The 6,343-nt window shown below is 28.1% G+C and overlaps 1 long non-coding RNA gene across 3 annotated transcripts; it reads right to left on the reverse strand.

The window, feature by feature from the left end:
- Window positions 1-5,463: 5,463 nt before the first annotated feature.
- Window positions 5,464-6,343, reverse strand: LOC106340792. 3 transcript variants are annotated; one of them, XR_001269508.1, is made up of 3 exons: window positions 6,254-6,273; window positions 6,039-6,165; window positions 5,464-5,910 (listed from the first exon to the last, which is right to left on the reverse strand). It is a non-coding gene; the product is annotated as an uncharacterized LOC106340792 (long non-coding RNA). The 3 variants fall into 3 exon arrangements; XR_001269506.1 differs by lacking the exon at window positions 6,039-6,165 and having other exon boundaries at window positions 6,254-6,343; XR_001269507.1 differs by lacking the exon at window positions 6,254-6,273 and having other exon boundaries at window positions 6,039-6,247.

The following is a 6,343-nucleotide window of genomic DNA, read 5'->3' on the forward strand; positions in this document are numbered from 1 at the left end:
AAACCCTAAACATCTTGGAGGTAAGCATTTTCTAAACAGTCGGATTAAGTCACTGTATTATTGGGATTATATGACATTGTATATCGTGTAAGGCCATTTAAACTGATTGTCTCTCAGCGTTTATTGTAATTGCTTGTGTCCTCATCTAGAACGTATCTGTGGTAGTTAAACTAAACTGTATGAAGTCATTTTCTATTGCTAATTGAGAGAGTGATATAACACGTAACGCCATTTGAATCATATTGTTGCATCGTTTACGCATTTGGTTGATAATAATGAGTTCATCTGTTCTGAACAGGAACTCTTGCTCTCACTTCGATGGCATCATCTCGAGTGTTTATGGATAGCGATGTCCAGCCTAGCAGGGATTATCTTGGATGGTAGGGATTTTTGTATTCAGTTATACTTTTCATTCACTTCTACTTTGGCATTTCATGTAACTTCAGCTCTGACATTTCTTGGGTTTCCTCATTTTTCACAGGCTGAGCTCCAACTCAGATATTGCCAATAAGATTAATGCAGAGGTTGTTACTAAGCCTGAGACATCGAGCAGGAAACTGCTAAGGTACAGTAGTTGTTCTATATTTGTGTGTTATGTTATGCGTTGTGTTATGCGTGTGTATTGATAGAGTTTGTATTATTTTCACTATTATAGGTTGCTTGGTTTGAATGCACAACAACTATAGATGATGTTGTTCAAGGTTCTCCTTGGTACTATATTTCATGCGGTGGGTGTAATAGTAAGGCAGTCAAAGGGCCTACTTCACTGATTTGTAACAACAAGAAATGTGGGAAAAGTGTTGTTACAGGCGTAACTCAGTAAGTCACGTTACACAGTTTCGTTTAGTTTTTTTTTCCACCGCTAGAAGCTAATCTTCCCTCATTGCAGATACCTCACGAGGATTTTGGTTTATGATAAGAGTGAACAGGCTGTTTTTGTCGTTCTTAGTGATGCCGGCAAAGAGTTGACTGGGAAGCATGCATCAGAGTTAGTTGCCAGTTACTTTGAGGTAATTTCAACCCTCTGTTATTTGAACTTTCATATATTTTCTCACCCTATACATAGTCCCGAGTTATTTCAACTTACATATATTTTCTTGAACGTTAGACCAAAGAGGGTGTAGAAGCTGATCAGTGCCGCAAGCTCTACTTGATACGATAGGGCACACTTATAAATTCATTGTGAAAGTCTCAGATCATAATTTGTCAGGGAAGACTCAAACCATAACTGTCACAAAGATATTCCCACCAGAAGCTCCACAACCTATAGCTCCCTTGGAAGAACACGTTGTTCCAACAACGTCTGGTGATATCTTGGAGTCTGGAAGTGATGGGGTTAGAAAAGCATCTGAGACTCTTGAATCAGATGAATCCAAGCGTTGCAAGAGTGGCTGATACAACTTTGAGAATCCTCTTACGCAGTGAATGCTTTTGCTGTGGTTTAAGTTCTGTTTTATGTTTATCTAATTGCTTTGCTTCATTCTGTTTCTATCTTCAGACTTTAGTTCATTCGATGCTTTTCTGTTTCTTTGAATACAATTCCCGTTGAATGATTTCCTTATCTCTTAAAACAATTTTGCTTATTCTATTATGATTTGATTTATTTTGTTTCCTAATACACATCAATTAGGAGTGAGAGAAGGAATAAACTAAGATATGATTTGTGATTTTAGTCAAGCGTGATTTGGAACATTATTTTAGGCAATGGAGAAGATCGTTGCAAACGCAATGTTAGGCAAGCGTGATTTGGGGCATTAATTTAGCACCTAATCATCAAATCAAATTCAAGACATTAATTACTCAGATCCTACACATCTCCAACATACCAACATTCACGATATGTCTCAAATCAGTTTTTTCTTCTCTCATAATTTCTGTCAAAGAAACACCTAAACTTATTCTTCTCTCATATCTTCCAACACATTTTACAAATCATATCATTGGAACCGCTAGCTAGGTTCATATCAGTCCAATTCTCCAAAAGCATTGTAAGTGTGAGAATTTTTGATAAGTCTACAAATTGCTATACCTATTCCAAATTTCTAATTTACAATCGGATTGAATTTAAGGTTCTCAATATCAACGGAATGGAAAACCCACCTCCTACACCTCCTGTCCAAATTGCATGTATATTTCTCTAATATTTTTTTAATTATATAATTATGTATTTTTTACACATGATAATATATATTTAAAATTTTATGATTGTTTATATTATAATGCTAGATTTTACATATGCTATAATTTTGATATCTATATCTAGATTTCACTGATTATATTTTATAATCTAATTTATTTTTAAGAAATTAAATTCAATTTTGATACATTAATTATTCCAGTTATTATAAAATAAAATTTGTTAATTTCTATTATTTTAATAAACTCATTAGAAATTCAAAAATAATGTAAAATTTCTAAATTTCAAAAAATCCTAGAAAAATATGTTTTAAAAATAAATAAATACGAAAATAAATAAATAATATTAGATAAAATAAGGCAAGTATAGTATTAAAATGAAGTTTCAGAAATAAATTAAATTTAATAAAAAGCAAAAATCTAAGAGGTCTTATATCATTTTTGGTCAACTCTTAGAAGTTTAAGAGTTTTTTTGTGGTATTTGATAATGACAGAAAATCACGCATAAAAATAATAGTCCCTCCTCTAATAGTATAAAACTAAATGGTTAGGATGAGGAAATGTAATATAGTTTTGTTTTTGTTGAAGAAAAAAAAGTAAAAGATTGGTATAGAGAAAACTATTGGATTCGTTATGAACATGATAATTACTGAGGTATGTTGTAAGGTTTTGGGATGGGAGACAATATTATTTTAAAAGCATACGTTTATAATTTTAAAATTTGTTTTTTAATTTTTTTAGTTTGAAGTAAGTATTTCTATTATATGTAACACAATTAAGTAATAAAATATGAAGAACCAAGTCAGAGATTTTAGAGTTTTGTAAAAAATATAATTATATATAGAACATAAATTCTCTTATTTTAAAAGATCGAAATCTCATCTCGAATAAATTCACGAAAATAAAAAGTACTCGAATAACCTACTTAAAATATAAAACCCTCTTTTCAAAAAAAGCGTACGTTTATCATTTTCGTTTACGGCAGTTCATGGTTATAAGTTGGCACAACATGTTTCACGTATTTGTAATTTTGAATATAAACAATCGATCAAAACTGTAGTTAAAAGAAAAAAAAACAAATTGATCCCAATCAAATTGGTGAACTATTTTTCTTTACAACAACAATAACTACTTTAACTATTTGTTATTATGTAAATTTTACTGTCTAATAAAAATTCTACGACCACCAGTCCAAGCCTAGATACAGAATTGTGTCCTATTACTTAATCTAATAAGTAAATTTTGGTATACTTTTATCTCTTATAATGCTGTTTGTGTGTTTAATTATATTGTTGATTCAGAATATTAGCAACTTGAGTTTATGCTACAATCCTTAAAATCTTTAGAAAATTATCTATTCGATTGGAGATGCTTTCTTTTGTTTATTGTAATTTTATTTTGAGATATTATTCAAACATAAAAATTATAAATGTTTTTTTTATACAATTTGGTGAGCTACAATTTAGAATAGCGTAGGATTATAGTATCATTAATTGTAATATATTTTATACTTACGTTAAAATAAAATTAAAATTAAAATTAAAATCGAATTACAAAGTATATTTCTGTTACCTAAAATGACTTATTCTGGAAAATCTGTTTTCAAAAAGAAGATTTCAAAGATATCAAGAATATTTGTTATTGTCTACGTATGATATTTGTCCCTTAAATAAAGTAATATAAAGATATGACAATATATTATCATTCCATTTCGTATAAAAGTTATTATATTTGAAATCACATGTTATTATACACACTAAATATTTTTTTGAAACAAAAAAACTCAATATACTAATTTAATTTTTTTATTTAAAAGAAGAATTAATTTCCTTTTGATCTGGAGATCCTATCTGTAAAATATTATTTATATATTTTTCTGTAATTATAAAATATCATAGACAACTACATATATATGAGAAATAAAAGAACATTTCAGTAATACTAATTATACGTTTTTCTTTAAATTACTAAGTCATACAATGCGAAAATAGGTTATTTATTATAATAAAATTACTTTAAACAGGTAGGTACAGGAAAACCTATACAAATTGTAATTTTTTATAAATATATATATGTTTAAATTTTAAATGTTATTATTTTTAAAATAAAATAAATCATGTTTTCTGAATTAATAATTACGGTTTCAAAGTAAATGATGCTGATTAATTTTAAAATTTGATTTTACATTGAATTTATTATAACCAATTTATGTTATTTTTTTAATTGGATATATCTTATTAGTAAATAAATATTTTATTTGTAAGATATTATAATTTTTTAAAATTAATTACTTTATATATAAAATATTCAAAATTACTATACATTTATAGTGAATGACATTTAGCCATCAAATTTATATCATTTAAATAGAAGTTCTAAATTTATTACAAATATATTAATATAACTAAATTTATTAATTACATTAGTTTAAATAAATTATAATGTATTTTTGGCGATGAAAAATGTTAAATGATTTTTGTATCTCTTTTTTATTATTCACATGTAAGTAAATTATAGAAAACGGTAATAACATTTTATAGGGGAAATTTCATGTTTACCACTTTCATGGTACCTCTTTTCATTTTTACATCCACTAAAGGGACATTTTCAAAAATACATTCTTCAATAAGTGGCAAAAGACTCTTATACTTTTGTTCTCTATATATATATAATAAATCATTATTTAAATAAATAAAAACAAATAAAAAAATCTATTTTGTTTATGTTTTCGAATTATACTTGTTCAAATTCGAATTTTTTTATAATTTTTTTTTGAATTTTTTTTTTGAACTTTTTTTATTTTTTTCAAAAAATTTTTTTGAAAATCGAAAATTATGTATGAAACTATTTTTAATTTTTTTTTAAAAAATGTTAAGTATTTATTTATATATTTATTAGAATCCTTAATTGCATATTCCAAACATCCTACCTCAACTCTAAACCCTAAGTCTAGATTAGTTAACCTTATGGATATAAGTGTCTTTTACTCTTCTTTAAAAATGAGGGTAAAAGTGATTAGTGTAGACATGAAAAATGGTATTATGAATGTGGTATTTGTGGTAATTTCTTCATTTTATATTCAATTGACAAAAAGTACTTTGTGTTCAAAATGTACCATTGAATAAATATTTATGGATTATTTTTATAAAATGTGTTAAAATATTTGGTTTAGATGTGTGTTAAACAAAAGTTATGGATGATTTTATAATTCTTGACGTAATTTGCTGACCTATCAGTTTTTCCTTCACCTATTAGAAATAATTATACTAACTGTTCAAAGTTTCAAACGAATATTCAGTTTCAAACATATTACACCACTTTCAAAAATAAGTTTCGAACCCACGTTGTACTAACTTATTGATGAAAGATGCTGACATCACAAGTTTACAACAATAACAGAGAAGAGAAAACAACTTGCAATAAAAATCTTAAACAAACACAAATTGTAACTCAAGCTGAATTAAATACAAAAAGGAACCAAGATACACTTAGTAATTTCACGTGGAGAACACGTACGTGTTTCAGGTGCTACTTTCAGTTCCTGCAATTTTGCAGAAACAACAATTGCATTGTGCACGATCATCTTCTTTTTGGATAAAGAATTCCCATACTTTTGCTCTATGAGCAATTGATTACCTTGGTTTTTGTGGAAGAGCAGAGCTTGGTCTTTCAGTTTCTTTTCTTCTCTTTCCAGCAAGAGAAGGTTCCGGAGCTTCTTCTCCTTGAATCTCATTGTCAAGCATCGTTCTGATCATAAGAAGAAGTTAAATCCATCTGCAAAAAAGAAAAACATTCACAATCAGTTATTTATAAACACTTAAAACACTGCAAAACTTTTGTCTTTTATCTATAAAGAGTCTTTGTGTAGGACAAACATGCGAGAGTCAAAAATTTATACAAACTTTTGGAAGTATTGACGCCAGGATAATATAACCACTGATTTTGATTGGAGATCTGGTCTTCACTCCAAATTTCAGTCCAAAGTCTCTAAGTCGTAAATTAGTTGTCTTGAGAAATTGATCTCGCAAGCTATTGTTTTATATCAAAAACAAATACATAGACTCTTCGTACGGTTTGTCATATAGTAGATTATGTTCAAAGGTTTGTTTATACTGACCTGCTTGTGTGTCGTGAATCTCTGGCTCCGTCTCCTTTCACTCTGACTCTACAATCCTGGATCTCGCTCTTTCTTCTCCAGCTGATCTCT

Source organism: Brassica oleracea, chromosome C4 (assembly GCF_000695525.1).
Source record: "Brassica oleracea var. oleracea cultivar TO1000 chromosome C4, BOL, whole genome shotgun sequence".
Taxonomy (NCBI): Eukaryota; Viridiplantae; Streptophyta; class Magnoliopsida; order Brassicales; family Brassicaceae; genus Brassica; species Brassica oleracea.